This window comes from Melopsittacus undulatus, chromosome 2 (genome assembly GCF_012275295.1).
Source record: "Melopsittacus undulatus isolate bMelUnd1 chromosome 2, bMelUnd1.mat.Z, whole genome shotgun sequence".
In the NCBI taxonomy this organism is placed as follows: domain Eukaryota; kingdom Metazoa; phylum Chordata; class Aves; order Psittaciformes; family Psittaculidae; genus Melopsittacus; species Melopsittacus undulatus.
The window spans coordinates 90,589,555-90,611,532 of NC_047528.1; positions in this window are offsets into that span (position 1 = coordinate 90,589,555).

Consider the following 21,978-nt stretch of genomic DNA (forward strand, 5'->3'; position numbering starts at 1 on the left):
GGTTTCCACCCTTTTCAAATACAGCACCAGGCATGATCTCTTCTTCCAGAGCAATAGCGCTCATGGTGTTGGCAGTGCCCTCCATGCAATGACTTTCTACTCTGAGGACAACTTGCACATATTGTAGCATGCAGTAGCAGTATAAGCCACATAAGCTACCCTCAGACAGGTTCATGAGTGAGCACCAACCCCTCTCTCCCCAGTGAAAGCCCTTGACCTGCAGAGATATATCTGTTCTTTCTCTCTCTTTCCTTCAGAGCCAATCTTATTTGCTGTCTCACAGATTTGCATATCATACACTGGAGAAAGATTTTATAGCCAACCAAAACAATCTAGATACCAGCTGTGGGCTGAAATGCTGTATGCCTCTCCCACTTCTCAGAGTGGACCTACTGAACTTACTATCTCTTGAATGTATACACACACAGATGCATAGATATGTTCTCATCTTGGGTGCAACCTGAGCTCTAATGTTTTCATTTATGAGCCAGCTTAACTTCACATATCTTGAGTTCTGTAAATGCAACAGTAACTTGAACTTTTCAGAAAGATCGCATTGATATTTATTATATTTACAGTGTGTCATTTATGCTGCCTCATGGCACCAGGTTTTAGTTTTGAGGTATCCGTTCACTGGCAGACTTTCTGACCTATCCTTTAGCTTAAAGGTGCCCTAAAGCTCAACTTTACTTAAGTGCACAGATAAGTAGTGACACTTCTAAATAAAGAAAATGTTCTAAGCAAATCTATTTTCAAGGGCTGTTATATCCTGAAAATTGACTATTAAAATACCACCTCCTTATTCATCATGTCTGCACTCAGTATGTGTTCAATCTTGTCTGCTGGCATATGACTGCAGTTTTACTGCCTTTTACTCCCACTTAACTGAAAGACTTAGCAGAGAGGAGAGAGCACCTGAGCTGGATACTGAAAGAGAAAAGTTCACAGGCTTCCAAAGGGCACTTTTCAGTCCCCTTCTAAAGGGACTGAAGACAGCTCTGCTCTGCAAGTGCATTAATTGAACAACCGTGTGTTGCATTTATATAATGAAAGAGCTATTCGTATGCTCAGTCTTTGTAACTGGTAATGACACACAAGTGCATGGTCTTGCTTTACTTTAGATCTCACTATTGCAGGTGTCCGTGAAGTGAAGCAGCTTTGTTAAAAGTATGGTTAGCTGCAGAATCGCTCCAGAAGACACGGTAATGCAGAATGCAGAGGAAGATGACTGCTTAGGCGGCTACATTTTTCAGTCAAAATTTGACTCTAATCAAATCAAACTCAAAAAGAACAAAATGAAAATACGGTTGTGTCTTGAAAGGTATTCCATATTCCATCAGAGCAGAGCCACCCCCTTTCCTCGAATATATTTTAATTTTGACTGTCACTGCAAAAGCTGAAGTTTCCCAGTGCTTGAGATTGGTTCACTGAAGTGAAATGAAACTTATGCCTCTTGCTGGCTTTGCACTCTATGAATTTTTAAAGAGAAGGAACAATTTCACATAAGCTTTCTGGAAAAAAAAAAAAAGAGAAAAAGAAGCCTGCATTGCAGCTGAAATAAACAATGTGGATATCAAACAGAAAGCTTTCATTTCAGAAAGACCTGTGCCTTTGAATGCTGAAAAATAGAAGGGGATGTGGAACATGACCTAAATTACAGAAAATACGCTGTAATTATAGCCTTTGGTTTGCTCTTTGATAGAAATAGATTTAACAAGCATAGCCCTAGCCACTGTATGATGTATGACTGGTCATACCATGCATATCAGCCAATTTGCCCAAATAAAAAATGTAAAATGCAGGAAAAAGACAGTTTCCACAGGCTGAACTCCCACTATTATGCCTTTCTACTTTCTAATGAAGAAGCTAATAGCTTTTGGTAGTAAGCGACAAAATACCTTTGAAGATCTGGGCCTTAGGGCTTTTGTTACAATCTAACCTTTGTTCCCATGCAAGAGGAATGAGTCAATGATTCCAACAAAATCCTATAGCTGCCAGTGTCACAAAAATAACCAATATAATTTGGAAAAATGAACTATTTTCTCATGAGAGTTACATGACATGACTTCTTGTACAGCGTGAGTCATCTACCCTACAAAAAAAAACAACCCACCCAAATATAAGTGTCTATTCTTCGGTCTGGCTGAAGAATTTGAAAGATGTGTCCTTAACTGTGGTGCAAAAAAAACAGAACAACATTCTCAGATTAAAACACCTTCCCTAAACCTTTCAAAGTCTGAAGAGTGTTGTGAGCTTTCATTCTTTGATTGGGTTTGTTTTGCATAAGCCAGAGGATGTAAAAGTGTATAGCATTTAGATGGTACTTGGCACTTACCCATGGCAGTTAACTTTTCAATTAAAATGTAAAAAGACATAATAATTATCAGTTAACAATTTTCAATCTCTGTACAGACAAAGGAATTAATGTGATTAAAAAGATCCACAACAATTATAACTTGCAGTATGGAGAGTTAAGGGAGTTTAAAGTATACTTCTTCCCTTACTTTACTTCAGCAACTCTGGGGAAATTCAGGTTAAGGGCAAATTCTCTGTGCTTAGCCACTCTTTGGATTAAACAAACAAATGAAAAATCAAACTTTTTCCCCTAAATTCTTAGTGGCATCTTACAGAAATAAAGATTTTTTTTCCAGGACAACCTGAGAACATTAGGTACTGCACATGTACGTACGTATGTACCTATGTATGTATGTATGTATGCTGCATATGCCAGGGTGAAATAAGACTTCTAGAAGAGTGTCATGTGTTCAGGAAGCTTTTTCCTCTTTGTGGGCTCCCTAAATCCTTATACAGCTCTGAGAATAGATCTAGGAGGCTCCCATCTTCAAAAGAGCTGAAATTTAGCACAAAGTTGACATCATAGCCAGTGCTAACCTCCATATGAAACTTAGGGTTCAGAGCCTTCTCCCCTATTCCAGCTGTAGAAAGCTGTTTGACCAAAAATGAAAGGTAGTGCTAGAAAACCCCTTCCACTGTGCACCACCCAGTAGTGCTGCTGTGACTGCTGGAGCTGCTGGATTATTTTTTTCGTGGTCTCTATGTCAGCATAAAGCTGAAATTGAGAAGAGTTTCTGTCCCATTTGCTTTTCATCTTTAGACAGAGCAGAGGCTTCAAAAGAACCTCTGATCTTGTGTCATATCACTCCCATATTTTGCCAGACATTTTACAGGAAAAAATAAACAGTCAAGACATTCAAATCCTTTCGTTTCACTTACCCCAGAAACCTTTTTAGTGCTGTATTAATAGTAATTACAGATAACATATTCCAGTAAAAGAAAGCCAAAGTTATAAGGTCAAGTGATCCACAATTAATGGCTGTCTAAAAGAAGATACAAATGCAAACATACTTCACCTCTGCTCATCCCTCATACAAATAGATGTTGGAGTTCTTCACTTTCTCAGAGGGCAGGAGCCTTCATCTGCTGTGCAGGGTGGACTAGGTTAGGGTACAGATCAAGACCAAGCAGTTAGCTGGAGAGTCAGGAAATTGTATAGGAAACGCACATAGGAAAGTCAATAGAAATTAGTATTTGTTTCTACCTCTAAATATCTTCTTGAAATTGTATGCATGGGTTAATATGTGAAGCTCTGGAATTCGTACCCCAGCTTCTGGGGCCTTTTGACCCTTATATACCTTTTTTTTTTAATGGATCTGGTTATAATTAACATTACATGTAATGTTGGCTGGAGGTAGGAAGCACAATATGGACTTGATAAACCAAGAGATCTCTTCTAGGCCTATTTCCTACATTTGTTTTATACATAAAACGTGATCTCTTCCACTTATCAAGGTAAAGATATTTACTTAACATTCAGAAATCGAGCTGGTCAAGGAAAATGTAAGATCAGCACTTTTTAATTTCTGAGATGTAAAGCGCAGCAACAGACTGAGACAGATTGTGCTGCTTCTAGAAATACACATTTAGTAATGGGTATGCCCAGAGACCCAAAACCAGGCACTTTAACACAGCCTGTTCTGTGCCACTGAGTTAAATCTCTTCTTTTAGCAATGGTTAGTTTGCTGAGAGGAATATGAGACACGGAAGGGACACATAAAGTATGCGAGAAAAAAAAAACAGTTAATCATGTTCAGTATCTAAAGATCTAGAGTGATGAATAGGTATAGCTAATTGGCTGAATCTTTTTTTTAATGAAACTATTTGCATTTTTTATCTTAAGAAGTGATAAAATGGAGATAGAAAAAAAAGCAACTCCCAGCTGACTGATGGGAATAGATAGCCCCTCACTATATACACCTCACTTTAAACACAGATAAGAGCTTCTTTCTGTTTCCTTCATCTTTATTCTACAATGTTTGTGTTCCCAATGGTAATACCTTGTTTAGCTGTTTCCTAGAAGCTAGCAGTGACATTTCAGTTTAATGGCTGATGAGTTTTCGGAGGGTCTTGTCTACCTTCTATCCTTGCTAGAAAGTGCTCTCTCCCTGACCCAGTATCTTTAATTGAGGTGTTATTAAGGAAAGGTTCTTGTAAAGGTCAACATAACTCTAAAATAGATTCATGAACAAAAAAGAGACATGGTTCTCTGTCCTGACTCACTGCAGTGCCATTTTATCCAGCACAGAGTTTTCCTTGGTGATATTATCAAAGCACAATCAGAAGGCAAGCTTGGAAGAGTTGGGCTCTCAGGGATCTCTCTGCAGTTCATGAAAGAACAAGTTTCCCCTTAGGGAATTTCACGACGTAACTGCCCACCCTGATTTGTGTCCTGGCAGAGCATCTCCTTCCCCCTCTCTCTCCTTTAACTTTCTAGTTAGATGAGGGAAAGGGGAGTACCTGAAGCTATTTTTTTTAGTCATTGTGTATCTACCTCTATGGTCTGGCACAGAAATCCTTCTCCTAAAAGATTAAAATCTTATGTAGCTGGCAAGAGGAGAGGCTGAGAACAAGGCCAAGGCTGAGGATCCCCCAGTTCCAACCTCACAAGCTGTGTGTCTGGCACTGTGCAGCTTCTGCACTTTTTCCTTCTTATCTTCCCTCTTCAAAATGCAAGCTAGGTCACATGTAGCTTGTCTAACACTTCATGCTGCAGAGAAATTAAAAATAGCTGCATCGTGCTACTTAGGACTAGAAAAAAAATAACAATGTTCAGTTCGATTTAATGCATTCTTGTGTAAGCTGGTTTCTCCCTGTGCAGCTCTAGTGCAATGAAGCATAGGCAGGTCTAGCATTTACCCTGGTACCCTCTGATTTGACCGAAACAAAAGTCCAGTATTTACTTCCTTAAATGATCAGAAAGGAAATCATCAGTCAATTAGAAGCAGTTCAGGAACTACAGTGGATGTGGCACTGTGATGGAGCACTGGCTGTGGCCCTAATAGACCAACCAGCTCTGATCTCAGCTGCAAAATTTAGTAGTCGTCCTGGATTGATATTTTTTCAGGCATTTGGGGTTTATGAATAATAAGTAGGCCCATTTATATAAATTACTCAAAGTTTCAGAAGCTGAAACTTTAATGATGTTATGCAACTGTGAACAGATGTGTTCACCTGATATTGAGGAAGGGTATTAAATAACATCCCTCTTATCTAGGAAAGGACGAAAACTTGCTAAGGATTCTTTTACAGAGGATGCTGCCATTTTGTTGAGCATTTATTTACCTTGTTTCATGTTTCAAACAGATTCACAGAAATCAGAGATAGCTTAGGTCAAAAAGGATCTCTGGAGGTCAACAGATTCCCCAGCTCAGTGCAAGGCCAGCATCAGTGAGATCCTTATGTTGCTCCAGGAACAGATATGAAATACAGCCCACATAAGGAAACGTAAGGCAACCATATGATATAAATTTCTGGACACCATGTGCAAGGGGGCCTGACCTAGGGCATGGAAAGTTTTTGCTTGTTTGTGTATATATAGTTTTGTCAGTAATGCACTGTTGTATTGCCTGGTGGCATGGAATTAGATGTGTGAAAATATTTTCATGCAAATTTCACATGAGTAAAGAGGGCTTCTGTGTGCACAATAAACTCATTGCAGTTCCTATCTGTAGCACATTTTCTGTATTTGCAGGAATATCTCAGCAGTCCCAATACACACTACCAGGTTTCCTGCTGCCATCTGGTCTCAAGTTGTTCTTTGAGTGGAGAACCAGCCTATGTACTTATTTGGTTGTGGAGTTACATCAGAACAGAGCGGTGTCAGTCTCCCCCTGTACATGCCTCTTAGTGATGTATCTCTAAAGGGCACATTTCTTGGGATCTAAGTATGCCAAATTTTCTGGGAAGCAGAAAACCTTTCAATCCAGGGCCTAAGGGCAAGGGCTGCCTAGTGTTGGATATCTCATACCCTGGTGCAGTAGGAAAGGAAAACCCTGCCAGTCCTTCACTAGCCTATTTGGATGACTCAGGATCTTTAATGTATTCTGAAGCTTTACTTCCTGATGGGATTTTCTGTTGTTTGCTCTTGAGAGCTCAGTTTGATGAGGCACTGAACAGGGCAAGGACTGAGAAGTAGGTAAAAGCATATTGCATGCCATATTGTGTATGTATCCTTAAGCTCTTTGGTGATACTCAATGACACTTCATTAAGTGAGATGGTTAATTACATTCTCAGTACTGGATCTTTAAACAGTTTGCTATTTATCTGCTTAAACACATTTAAATTCAATATTAAAAAGCAGTGACAAAATACTGTCACTACCCTACTCATATATCAGCAATACATGGGGTTCAATGGGAAAAGGTAATTGTGATCAGTATAAAACTGGTATGATTTGACTCTTGGGAGAGTTGTTAGCAGAATAGGCCAGTATTTGCCCCTGTCACTCAAGAGGATCTTCAATGCAGTGTCTTTAAACAAAATCAATTCAAATGAATGAGGTTTGGTTTACAACAGCAGTGAAGACATAATAGTCAGCTTCTTTCTGCTTTCTACTGCTGAAATGTGCTTTTCCCTCCCTGTCCCTCTTCGCCTTCCTCCCTCATTGCTGCAAAAGAGGGGGAACTGTTTTGGACTGAGACCAGAACGTCTGAATGAAACAGTGCCAACAGTGCCAAAAGTGTTTCAATTCAGATCATGCAAAAAGTTGTACAAGCACATAAACATCCCAATTTAAGTCCATTTCTGTATTAGATGTTTATTCCCTTGTTCCAGTACACACATTTCTAAATTAAAGGAGTATATGACTGATGCCTAGAGAACAAAGTAACCATTATGTCCTTCAGAGTTTCTGTGTCATGAATTATCTTGGCCATAAAGTACATTAAAAAATGCACCTGGCTATTGAGAATTGCCACGCTTTGCACACTGAAATGCCAATTCTAACCCAGGGGAAGGAATCATTAATTGGGAATGAAATTGAAAGTGTGATAATAGATTTATTACTTAAATTTTTGATTATGCCAATTGACCTTTTACTTAGATCTTTAAGCCTTCATAAAATCCTCTTGCTCCTTGACACGAAATACCCAACGACCCTGTGCTAGCAATTATATTCATTTGACAGCTATGTTTGCAAAGCAAAAACAGATCAAATGGAGCAAACTGAGTTCGGTGAACTCTTATCTATGAGGTCTCCAGCATAAAATCAGCTCATGCAGCTTGAGGTGAATCCTCTGCACTGTGCTCCTGCAGTAGGAATAACAGTAGGGTTTCAGCATAGCACTTACATGTAAATCATTGCAATTATTGGCTGTTTAGTTGATGTTTTGAATTAACTTGGCCAATGACCCACGAATGTGTCTGAAGGCAGCACTTCCCTGGAAGACAGACATAGAAAATGAGAGATGGTGTGCATTGGCATTCCCTTGCCACTGTGAAATTTCATCATTAAGCAGCTACAAAGGGCACAAAGGGCACAGGTATCTGCTAGGCAAATCTTACATGGCAGCAAATTTAACAAATACAATCAAATGAGTGACTTCAGTAATAACATTGGTAATCATAGCTCATGGCTCTTCTTACAGTTTCCATTTCAGAGCACCATTAATGACTACATAATAATCTAATATTAATGTTATCTACCTCTGCCTTATCAAAAGGGATTAGAAGGGTGGGTGACTGAGCTCCCAGGCCAGGAGCTCAGGGTGCAAGAGCAGAGGCTGTGGATGAGGCTTCTCACTGCTCTTTCTTACAGCTTTGCTGTTTTCACACAAGTGTAATTGAAGCTTGAAGAGGAGGATTATAGAGAAAGATGGCTATGGAGGCTGTTGACATACTTGGGGCCCTGACAAGTTTCTTATGAATGCTATCAAAACTGCATATTAAAGCTAAGTCATTTCATTAGGTCTCCTAAGACCTCAGCTATTAGGTTTCAGCTCAGAGCAGTGGAAATATACATGTGCTACAGCCTCCTTCTGCTTTACCTTGTACTTTCTAGCCCTTGCAACTCCCAATGTTCCATCCTCTTTAGTACATGCATCTTGTAAACACATTTAATACACACAGTTAATCTTTATATATTGAAAACAGATGTAAAATATGGAAGCCTTGGAAGGAGTATGTTTATTTGTAACTCTAGACAGTCCTACTGAGTAAGAAAGGTCTTTTAATTTTAAGAGATTTTTTGGACTTACCCCACTGAAATCAGCAAAGGCTTTTCATGAACAAAAGGAAGAGTCTTGACTTGTGATTTAATACAAAGTTATAAAATTTCCTCAAATTTGATTGCACAATACACTATAGAATGTCACAGCTCTTTTCAAAATCTTAAGATGAAAGGTAATCAGTAATTAGATCTTATGTTCATACTGCTGATATTTTAGTACATTATGCCCAGGTTATGTTTCTTCATCAAAACACTATGACACCCTTCTGCAGGAGCACAAAACCATAGTAAAACCTTGTCTCATACTTTAAAGCACTGCACAGTTCAGCTATAGCCCACAATGACAGAATCCATGATGTAACTATCATATATAACTTTAGAGGGAAAAGGGTTAATTTTATTTTAACCTGTGCTGCAGTTACAGCTATTCTTCAAAGAATATTGTTCTATTCCACTTAGGGAACATTGCACTGCCCCACCATGGCTGTGTGGACTCCTGGTGATCAGCAGTCCCATCCTTGTCACTTCTCTGTGTTTGTCCCCTGATCTGGCAATGGATGAAAGGAGTAGGGGAAAGTAACTGTTCCTCTGCTGGCTCAGATGCTTCCCTAGAGAACTGTGATAGCTCAGCATAGACACTGCATCTCTTTGTCCTCCACAAGTTTTTCATTTCACAAATGGAGACTTGAGAAGCAGTGATCAAATTTGTAGCCTTTTCTGAGTTCCAGCTGAGGTACCACCTCCTTATAGGCAGCATCAAAGGGCTTGGCTGATGATGTAGATGTTAATGAGGATGTCTTCAGAGGTCAGGCAGTAGCCTTGCAAATTTCCAAGGCACGTATCTTCACAAAAATGGCTGCTAAATTTGCCTGTGTTTTAACAGAACAGTGTCTATTTTGCATGATTCAAGTGTACCTGACTGCTCTATAACAAAAAATAATGCAATCCAGAGTACATGAGGCTAATACACAAGCAGGAATTGCTGCCCTACCACTGTTCTGATGTGGACCAGCAATCATGATGAACAACATTATTGGTTTTATGCATGGGTGCTGCAACAAGCAAGAGAAGCACTGAGACAGACCTAAAGCGAATAGCATTAGTTTTAACAAATTTTATGGCTGCGCAGTAAAAACAAGTAAATGTATCACTTCATCAAGGGGGACTTGTTTCCTGTTCTTTGGAAGGACAGTAGGGTAACATCTAAATTAAACTGTGTCTCTGATGAGTGATATGGAACAATCCCAGTGTCTGGCAGCTCCTTAAGCTGGGAAAGAAAAATACAGTCTGCCACCATCTCCAAAAGACTATGGGGCAGGAGATCTGAACCATAAGTCTCCCTTTGTTCTTTCGCAGTATATCTAAAGGGATGGTAGAAACACTGTAGGAAAGTGGCCTGGGGTGCACGAACACATGGTCAAGCAAGCAGAGCTGAGATCACAGACTGAAAAGTCATTTGGACTAAGGGGATCAATAGTACAGATGAGCTGATCCAAGGTCAGAGCAGTCCCTGGGCTTTTTGTATGGGAAGCTAATGAGCTAGAGGCAGAGCTGAGATGGATCTGGTTGGCTTCTCTAATACAAACATCTCAGTATTGTTTTCCCTGGATTTTGGCATTCTTTCTACATAACAAAAACAAACAGAATGTTTTACTGGAACATGATTTTTTTAAAAAGCACTTAGTATAAGCTTCATTTGAGGGAGTGATCATGCCACAGTAGAAAATAAACAATATAAATAACATCTGTGTGACCTGAGTTCTGCTGTGAGAGCTAATGTGAATGACACTTGAAGATCCAAGACATTAATTCTCTAAGCTGAAAAGGAATAGACTATTGCAACATTCCTCTGTGCCAGCAAATATCCATATTCATTTAAATAACTATCCGTGCTTACGTACCATATATAATCCATAATTTCTAGGATAATGTAAAGGCATTCTTACCAACTTGCATCTCCTAAAGAACAGAGAGCAGGGTGAAGAATGGGTAAGAGAAAACTGAATTCCGCAGGGCAAAAGGGCAGGAACCTCATTTAGCACAACACACTGCAGCAACACAGAGCGCTCTTCTCAAATGCCACCTTCACAACAGCATGGCTAACTCTTCCACTGGCTGAGGAGGTTTGGTGCAGACACATTAGTATGGATCTGACTTAGTTTCTCTTTCTTTCTCCAATTTCTCCCAACAATAGTTCAGGAAGGTCAGTTGAGGTTTGCATAGTGTGCTCCTGAACTTCCAGTGGATGGGGTGATGGAAATACACAGCCATCAGTGGAGGTACATAGGCCAGAGAAAGTTTGCAGGTAGAGGCAGTGTGTTTTGTTGGATCGGCTGGTATTGCTGGAAATTACATAAACCTTCAGGTATGCAAGCCTTTATTCAGGTCTGAAATAGAAGCAGCAATTTTCAGAGCTAAATACAAGCTGAGAACAAATGCTCAGATCTTAATTATGTATGTATCAATTAGGCCTTTGTTTAAAGAAAAGATATTTGGTAGATGTGTAGAAGAAAAGATGGTAAAGAGGGAGGAAAGTGAGATACTTGAAAGTTAAAGTTAAATGAAGCTGCTTGTCACCCAGAGGGAAGAAGAGACAGGTAGTTTATAGCTTGGAGAACAAGAGTCGATCATGGTGAGTAGGAGGAGAGTCTAATCATAAAAGTCACATTTACCGAGAGCGTGCTCCTCCAAATCAAGTGGCTTTATGAATTTCAATTCTCAACCTCTTCTTTAGAAGGAGGTTTGGAGCAGTGTTCTTTTGGTAGTTAGGGGTGTTTTTTTTATTATAGCTTGACCACTTGGGACCATTCCTGTCTATACTCATTGATTGCTTAATTTTACTTACCCAGTTACCATGAGGCCAGCGAATTAATTTTATTGTACTTCTGGGAATGTGGGTGTGGAATTTAGAGAAATTCAGGAAGGGAGAGCTAGGGGTGGGCCCCAACATAGGTAAGATCTATTTGGGTGGAGAGGAAAGGGTAATGCGTTATCTGCAACACTTTAAGGGGTCCATCCTCTGTTTTCTGGGAGCTTCTGGTGGGGAAGCTTATAGGAAGCTGTGTCCTTCCTGCCTCATGCAGGATCATTTCAAGGAAAGAGACAACTGAGGCCAGTAACCAAACAGTTCTCATTTCTGTCGCTGGGAGGCCCAAATACTCAAAAATGGTGTACTGTAGGTTAGCAGCACCACACATTATATATTCTACCAAATAAGTATTGAAAACAGAAGCTCTGCTCAATCAGATCAGTAAGAAACCAAATGTTTAGTCAATATTGTGAGTACTCTTTGGTGAGAGTTCATCTGTTGATTCTGCTCAGCCCACACAAACCTGAGGTGCTTTTTTGTTGTAAAAAGAAACTTCCACATGAAGACAGTGTTATTTTTAAGTGGCTTTGTACTAAAGGTAGCCTGAATTTTCTATGAAATATTAAACTGGTGAGACGACTTTAGGAAATCTTACTGTAGAATAAAATACTGCTTACCTCCAATGCATTTATTTCCACATATACATGTACGGAATCCAAATCAGAACATTTTGTAAAGAAATGTGGAAAGGTTTTGTACTATCCAACTGTGCACAGTCTGTGAGCAGTAAAAAAACTAAATACTTCTAGATTACTAAAATGTCTCTCAAGTCATAATTATAAATCAATATGCGTGTGTACAAAAGATTGGTGTCTCCATAAAGTGCCTGAAATTCAATATTCTTAGTCTACTATGCTTTCTGAAAGTGCCTGCATATTTTATATTCCCCTTGTCCTAAAAGTTGTCTCTGTATTTTATGTACTGTTATTTGTGAAACACTATTTGCAAACCTAAATAATAGCTAGTACTGGCGATGATACACAGGCTGTATAACATGCCTAAAGAAAACAAATCAAGAAGCATACAAATGCCCACAAGTATAAATTTTAAGGACACCATAAGAATTTTAACCTCATGCTAATGCTGTTAAGAGTATACCATAGCTGTGTGGGATGCATTCTTGTAGCTGGCAGGAAGAAAAATAGTTCCAGACAATGGTAAATGTGTGCGTTTCCATGGCTGTGGTACCTATCTGTGCAAAAAAACCTTTGCTCAAGTCAGTGGGATGTGCAATCAGTGCACATTCCTATTGCTGCTGTGTGTTATCTGCTGGCAACCATCTGCTGGCAAGTGGCTCCTGGGTAAGCAGAGACTCCCCAGGATGGAAGGCACCATATTGCTAACACAAGAGTCTGTCTCTTAGCTCAGAGCATGTGTCCTCTTGCCCATGGCCTCAAGACAACAATGTTTTTGACTGATGTGGAAAGATATAGATTCATTGGAGAAAAGGTTTTCTTCAGTTCTAGGCTGGCTGCTTTAATGATACCAAAGAATATCAAAGTTAAGCTTGAAATCAATGGCTTTGACAGCAACAGCACAGCACATGTAGTTCGATTCCTTTTCAAAATACATTCTAATGAACCAACATTTTCTGCTGGGGAGCTATATTGCCTCCATGCACTTTTCATTTTTGCAGGGTTATTTTCTGACAACCAGCAGTCTTTCTCACTACGCTCATGCACAGAAAGACAAAGGTCTATGGTTTTTATGCCCAAGTCATTGCCTGCTGTTACCTTGGATCTATCTCTCTCATGCAATGGACATTCCTCTAATAAAGTGGATTTTTGTCTGTTTAGGCTGCATTAAGCTACAGTAGTAGCTAGGAGATATCAGCAATAGCAATAGTTGTATCAGAATGAGGTAGATGTTTCTCTCAATGCATGGCTATTTCAAGGAAAACCCACAGATAATGCACAATGTGAATTGCTTATATTTTCTCTGTGTAACATAGAGCTACTTACATATAGTGCTGGTGGTATAATGGCATTCAATAGGAATGCATTTCAAAGCTCCTTCTTAACCAAAAAAAGACAGAGTGTAAATAGTCAGAATCTGTAACAGCTTTGTATACAATTGTAAATGGGTGACTGTGAATGGGTCTCAGCACTTGCTCTGACAGACTGACTGAAAACACAACTAGCAGTGCAAAATCTGTTACAGTTTAATGAGATGCCAAATGCTAAACATGCAAAACAACCTCTTCTTCCTGAGATTACGTTTCATTTTTTTCCTTTTTCCTGCACAGTTTATCACTGAAAGTAATTCTGTGTACTGGCTTCTTCCAGCACTCAAAGAGCACCTGCACTGGTTCATACAAAAGATTAACATGCGGAACACTGAATAATTCAGAATGCTTTGAGTGGGTAGAAAGCTGAGCACACTGAAAAGAGCTTGTTTTTCTGGAAGAAGCTTGCCTTTTTGTAAGAAACCCATAAGCTTGAACTTTTTTATGATGAAATACAAAATTTCAGACAAAACATTTTTAGATTGGGAAGGAACATACAGGGTCCATGTGCCAGAACTGCTCTACTGAGAAGGTTGCCTAGCTAAAGTGCAGTTCCCATGGTCATTATCAGCTCTGTCCCTGATAAAACAATATGGTCCAGCAGTCACCATTTGCTATGACCCAAGCCACTTGGCTGCCAAGCTCAGCCCACAAGTAGAACAGAGACATAAAACATTCAAGCAACAAATATTAAAAGTCAGGATTTTCAAATCCACATTTTTCAGCTTAAGATATTGCATTTCAATCAAAACAGGGTTTTTTTGACACATAGGTAATTGTTTTTTTATTCAAAAATAAAACATTGGATTTAAGACAAATGCCTTTAACAAAATAACGCATTGAAATGAAACAATTTAATTTCTGATCCAAAGATATTTTTGTTAGAAATTTTGAAGCAGCTCTCATGAAACTTCCCTTGATTTTATTACAGAACTGAAACTGAAAAATATTGTTGATCTATAAGCTCAAGATGATCAGCTGTACATAAAGTACATTAAAAAACAGTATATTGCAGTAATCAATATTATTATTAATCAGTTCTTCTGAACTAAGAAATGTCTTGCAGTTCCAGTCCTTGATCTTGCTGTGGATCACCAAACATTTCTGTCTGATACAAGTTTTGCTGATTTCCTTGGGACCTAAAGCACAGATTCGTGTTCTTGCAAAGTCCCATCATTATCTGAAGTTAAGGCTGTCATTTATGTCCATTATCTTGCTGAGATAGCATATGCTACATTATAAAGGTTGCAATTTTATTTCATTACATGAGAAAAAAATAGAAAAATAACTTATAGCTTAAACTGAGAGTAGTGTTAACCTTTCTTTGTTGCAGGAAGCCATCCAAACGTGCAAAATAAAAGTGATGGAGAAGTTAACTGGAGAGGTACATCCTAAACAAGTGTCATGTTTCTAATTTTCTTTGGGCTGATCAGATAATCAGCACGTCTTTGAGATCCCACCTATGGGAGAGTAAAAGGAGTTATAGAAGTTGAAGAAATCCTAGAAAAGCAGTCACACAAAGGTCCTCAGGAGATCACCTGCCAAATCCTTACCCCAAAATATTATACCAAAATGATAGCTATCAGCATCAGCTCACTCAAAATCTAAATACAAAGGAAAGGATGAACAGCAGAACAAAAGCTTCACATGCAACACTTGGCTGGCAGTTCTGGGAATTCATTAACTGGTCTTTTGCTGGAAACTTCTCATGGACTTTGCAGTCTATATTCCTTTAAGCAACACATCATGGACATTTCTCCTCTGGTTCTCTCAAAGAAACTACCCATTAAGCTGTAAGAAAAACTTCACATTTGACATGGCTTTCCAAATACATTAGAAATTGCAACAATAAGCACACCAGTATTTCATGTATCTGAAAGACCTCTGTCAGCATCCCAATGTTTTTTCAAGGCAAGCTTTTTTTAAAGTTTCCATGACTGCCATGATTCCACTTCCACTGACAACAGCTTGTTTTCAAATTGACCCCAGTGGGATCAGTGCAGGGCAAACGCTTAGCAATTTTGAAATCACTATCCTCATTTGCAACCAGTGCAGTGGATTTCTTCTCCTAATTACTTATGTGACTTTATGAAATATCATTGCAAGGGAAAAGACAAAGAAAAATTCATTCTCAAATGCATCCAAGAAACGTACATTTTTGATATTTAAATGTAGTACTGGGTCTTCACATAGATAATTACAAAGTAGCCCTAAGGGATGAAAATTTCTTCCAAAGCTCTAAAGAAGTCTCTTCACATAGCTTCCTAAATGAACCACTACAGCCAAAGGGTTTGCTGTGGCCAGCCCCAGTGTTGGTTTTATCTACCTCCAAGTAGATGTTATCATCTGCTGGCTACTGTTCCTTGCAACTTCCCCACTTGGTCTCAAGGCCTTGGAAGTGAACGGAAATTTCAGATCTTCCCAGTGGAATTTTTTATCAAGCCCAATCAGGTTCCTAACTATTGACCAGTCTTCCCGTGGTTTGTTTTTGAAGCATTAATCATGTACAGTCTGTATTGGCTTGGTCTTCTTCCAGCATTAAACATCTTAAATAATGCATTTGATACATATACATTATTGAATGAGCCATAGAGGAAAATGTTAGATAACAAATGTGGACAACATTCTGGTATTTAATGAGTTCCAGCACCTCAAGGAAAAGCATGGGATAAATATAACTATCCTAGAAACATTCCATAAGACAGCTGCCTTCTGTTTTAAATACAACTCTCCCCCTCCCCCACCTCTTTTTATTGCTAGAACATACTGCTGTTTTCTAAATTTACCCTTCTTTACTGTTTATTTCTGCAGAGAAGAGAGGCTCTGGGAAGTAACAGGATTGCCTGTTTGTGCTCAAGAGACCTTTTCCAAGATCTCTCTGCTGCACTTAATTTCTTGCAGTTCAGCCCAAAGACCTCACTGGTGCTCAACAGAGACATCTCTCATTTGTTTCCAGTACACATCAGAAGTTTCCTCTGCTCTGAGTTACCCTGGAGATTAATATGTGATAAGATTTGCTCCATTGTGGCAGAACAGTTATTTGGAATTTCATGATCTTTCAATTACACGTCTGTTATGCCAGGCTTTCTCACTAAGACAAAGATTTGAGAAGCTATCTACTCCTGCTCCCCCCCAGAAATACCAAACTTACAAGTAGAATGGAAGGAAAAAACAATGTTTGTGGAAAACAAGTGTTCTCAGATACTGTGGACTGCCCTTTCAGTATAAAGTATACTGAACTAGCTAGCATATGGAGTAACCAGAAAGTTTCAGAGGGGGTCCAAGAGCACCTCACTGAACTCTGTTTCTGAAACTTCCTGAAATAGTTCATTATTTGAATCCCACGTTGAGCAAAATACTGGGGTGGGAATATTTCACAGAACTCGTTGCATGAAAATACTGTATTGTACCCAGATTTGCTAAAGAATGAAGATATTAATCAGGAGGTTCAAGTAATATCAAAAGAGGTAGGGACAATGGCCATTAGTAGGCAGTACACAGAAACTTTTGGTTTGCATGTGATTTTGAGCAGGAGGGAGTCAGAGGACTTGGCACCAGCTGGATCTAGGCTGCCCTGAGAGCACTGGGGAAAATGCAACCCAAGCATGCCTCTTTTGCTTGAAAAATCTCATCTGCAAGAGTAAGCCACCTAGCCCCTGCCTTGCTTTATCATTTGTTCTCACCACAGAAGCAGGAACCAAATAGTAGATTTGCTCCTGGGCTAGGGACTGTGCCCACAGTGGTTTGCCTTTGCCTTGCTGTTATTTGCTCTAGAGCAAAAACTATAGGTTACTTATCTTTTATCCTCACTGTGCTCTGATATCAATTAATGAATAATTTCATGAATTTCAGTCAACTCATGCTGTGTACTGGCCCATTTTCAGGGGAGCTTTCTTTGTAATAGCATAGCCTCACTGAGTTTTAAGTTCACTGGATATAACTTCACTGAAATGGAGGCTGCCGGCTGCTGCTCAGTGACCTAAAACTCATTTTCTGGTGCTGTAGAAGTTCTCATACAACACATTACAAATAAAAATGCAGAGGAGTAAGACCACAGGAACCATTTCATATTTAGAACCTGTTATGCCACAACTGCTAGAGCCTCTGCTTGGTTTTGATTTCAAAGTTGTTTCTTCTTCATATTAATTCAGTGCTCTACTAGTCCTGTCAGTCCCAGTCTGATAAAAAATGGTTTCATTAATCATTACATCGTACACATTGAACAGAAAAAAATGACAGCTCTAGTGGTTAGCTGCACAGCCCAATGTTACAGGAGAGAGTTCCTAAGGTGGTCCCTTCTACCAGTAAGGAAGCAGTATCATCATCATTTCTTTTACATGGCTTTAAGTCTCTTTGTACTGTCAGCCTGGCATCTAGTTAACCATGGCTATTTGGCAGTCACAGGTTTCAAAGCCTGCCTGTTGACTCACCATCACTTTTCATAGGGATTACTATAAAAGGACTATTATAATGGGAAAAGCTTTGCACAGTTTGTTGGTTTGGTTGGCTAAACAGCTGCCCAAATCTTTCCACCTCTTCCAGCTCTTCAGCCAGTCAAACAGACAGTTAGCAATATATGGATGAATCAGAAGGTAAAATGAGTGTGTGTATCAGCTGATTTCAGAGTTGAATCCTTCAGTGATGTTTTGTATACACTTCAGTCTTCAGTCAATGAAAGGACTTCTGCTATTACAAGTATGTTGTAGTAATTTCTGCAACCCATATGATATCAGTGATATGAATGATGAACACATCTGGCATTATGAAACAGGGCTCTGATCTTTAGATTAATTTGACAGATGGCAGCTCCTCAGACGCTGACGCTGTGGAAATGTGTGATAAACTGAAGGATTTGCCTGCTATTAGCCAGCCAAAAAAAAACCAAACCTCCAAGCCTAACTACATTAAAACAAATTGCTGAAATCAATGTGGTAGGAGTACTTCCAAAAATGTCTGCGTGCATCACACATTTGCCTGTTAGAACAAAAATCAGGGAGGTACAGCTTCCTGTTTCTGAAGGTTATTTTTCCCCCTGCTCTCAGCTTTTAATTCTCATTCCAAATTCACTTCATTTAGAGGAAAACACCCACTCAAAAGTCCTGGACACCCTCAAAATAATTTGGATACACTATCACTTCAAGTAGCAAACTAGTTCCATCCTGTCAACTTTTTGTACACTCAGCACATTTCCCTGTCTATCAATAGACATGCAGCCTGGAAATTCCTTCTCAGTTCTTCATGGGTTAATCCCACCCGCATAACTTCACTCCTCCCCTTCTTTCAGACACTTGGGAAAATTACACTATAAACTACACCTTTCTTTTCTACATCGTCAATATTTATTACTCTCTTAATCAAGATACGCTGACCAATGAATACTATAACATGACATACTCTATAGTACATTTCACCAGTAGAGGTAAAATTATTTGCCATCATTGGTTTATATTTCTATTTATTGACCTTTTAATTTGATTTTGATTGCTTAATTTTTCTTTTCAAACAATCCTCAGAGTCAGAAGAGTTATATTCAGTGCAATAAATGGAGCTGCAATTCGTCATTCATTTCCTGCCCAGTATAAAACCACAACCACCACTAAATAATATTTCCAGTTTATAGAGTGTCATTTGGAGTATTTAAGAAGAAAAATAGATCCTTCCCCATTAACAGAGCCATGACTCACTCTAAACTGGAGAGGAGGAGTGCAGCTGTGGTGGCAAGTGGAAGCCTCCTGTAGCTCTGCTGAAGTCAGCTCAATTTCACCAGGGATACATGTGGCCCACTATAAGGGAGCACTCACTCCCTTTTATGAAACGATTTTCTGATCTATCACAGAGACATTTATGCCATATTAAATGGAATAATTATGAAGCGTGTATGGGAGACTGTCCAGTCCTTACAGCTCTTTTTGTACCAGTGGGACTTGAAAAAATGCTGTTCCTCAGAGATGTCACTCAGGACCTGGCAGAACTGACCCTATGGCCCTTGTTCAGGCTAAACTGTCTGTGGGACTGCCCCAAAACCTCCTAGAGACAAAGTAAGGGATCCCCACCATTGCGCTTGGGTTGTGGAAGTAGCTCTGTGGACTGGGTCAGGACATGAAAAATGGGCTCTTGGATGAGACCTTAGTCCCTAATACCTGCTTGGCCTGCAGCTCAGCCCTGGAAGTAGAAGCAAGGATCACTCCTCCCATCGCTGACAGTAACAAAATATGCAATTAAACAGAAGCCGGTAATTCTACTTTCCATTTGACCTTTTCTTGACTAATGTAATCAGAATGAAGACCTTCCAGCACCCCTGACTGATGCTCCTGGCCTCCTCTTCTAGTGGCTGGTAATTTTTTCCTCAGCTCAATAATTTAGTTCGATATTCATCATTTTTTAAATGTGTCACATACCTCTTTTTTTCTCCCTTCTTCTTCTCTCAGCTATTACTTTTCCTTAAGATTATTTGCCAGATCTTTTGTTCACGTTGTGAATTGATCAGTGCAATTGCTGCGCAACATTTATCTTCCATGAACATTTTGGATTAGTTTCTGATTCAAAGAGTTTGAATGGCCAGTAGCTGACCTAAGCAATTTTCTATTGCCACCTTTTACAGTGACACCCGAGAGGTTTTTCAGCTCTGTACCTGGTTGTGTCCAGGTACAGGAAACAAACACTGTGACACCAAGTCTCCGTTAATCTCTGAAATAATTTGAAAATATAACTTTTTACATACGGAACAGAAAGGATAAAATTTGAAGCTGGTGCATTCAGAGACTCAGGGAGAATGCCTAATGCCTCTGACCTGTACTGAAATTTTCCACTCAGTTTTCTCTTGATGGTGGGAGAAATGGGCTGTGCAGCAGGTATGATCACCTCTGTTCAGTCAAAATGCTAACTTGATTCACGGTGATTGCTCTACTTTTCATCTGATCTCCACTTCCATGCGCTTCTTTAAATTTTAGAACTTTCCATGCAGACTTTGCCCACATAAACCTATTTTCCAGCCTTGCTGTTGTAGTTAATCCTGATCCCATAAGGTGACAGGGAAGCCAACCACAGAAATATTAGATTTTGTACCAACTTTGCAGTGGTGGAGAGCCAAGGCTTTAGGTCTCCAGTCTCTGTGACTCTTTCCATCAAGATGCTTCTTGTTCCTTCCCCCACACTCCTGAGGAAGGACCTCCATAGAAGCACTGCAAGGACATTTGCTCTTTTTTTCTGATTATCAAAGGAGAGAGAGGCAATTTGCTGGAGTCTACCCCTTTATGACCTCCTTCACTATGGAAAAAAAATAAAGTTCTCTCTAACTTTTCCTCCTGTTTTTTATCCCCTATTTCTCATTAAAGAGTTCAGAAGAGTAAATATGGAAAACCTTTGGGAACATTTCCAGTCTCTACACAAGGAAAGCCAACTGAGAAACACAACACTTTATATTTAAAAAATACAGTGGCAGGAAGGCAGGTGATTTCTGAAGAAATTGTTTGATTCAGCATTAATCAGCAAACAGTTAAATGGCGCGTCATTTGATTTCTCTTAATTGACAAAAAATATTTTATAACAAAAGGGCACCATAATGTTTAGTATGCAGTATATTGGCAAAAGTGGTGATTAAACTTTATTAGAATGCATCCAATAATACTTTTTGTCAGAAAACCTTTATTATTATTAACATGGAAGATTATGCAAGTTTGTCTGGGAAATGTTTTACTATGTTTGTATCTAATGCTATAAATATAAATTATGGACTGCAATGTAATTAATGTAATTCATCAAATTTTATCAGCTTCTGCATACACAGGATGGGGACATCACAATATACTGCAAAGTCCTGCGCAAACTGAGAAATGGGTTGCCTTCACAAGCCATTTGTACATTGCTAAATATTCCTCCAGGACATGGAAAACAGTTATAAATAATGTTCACCTCTAGATTATCTCTTTTCAAAAATGCATATGAAGTTAGTGATGTAGCTAGAAGCCAACACAACAGACTTACTTATACCAAGTATTATCACAGACCCATAGCATGGTTTTGTTTGGAAGCGATCTTAAAGATCATCTAGTTCCAACCCCCTTTCCACAGGCAGGGACACCTTCCACTAGACCAAAGTGCTCAAAGCCCCATCCAGCCTGACCTTGAACACTACCAGGGACAACTGGTTTAACAGAAACAAGTCAACTTTATGCTTTGTGCCTGTGGTGGATTTCTTGTTTTATGAAATGATTTTTTTAATTTTTTAAAAAATTAAACCCCCTAACTTCCGGGTTGCAAGAGACGTCCTAGGCAATCTAAAGTAGTATTTGACATAGAGTGCTGCACCTTAATTCATGTTTCAGTTTGAATCAGAAGCATTAACTCAATGCTTGTGAACACAGTCTCCTGTTGGTCCTGACTCACAACACTACAGTTCTCACTGTGAAGCTGTCTGAGAGCACTCAATTTGGCTACCTTTCAGATGACACCAGATAGCTTAATTCACAGCCAGAGCACATTAACCAACAATAAGCACCCAGTCACTGGGAAACAGGTAAGGCTAACTGAAGTTATTGCCTCCCCCTGAAACATGTATAGGGTGGATACAGGGTCCTCAG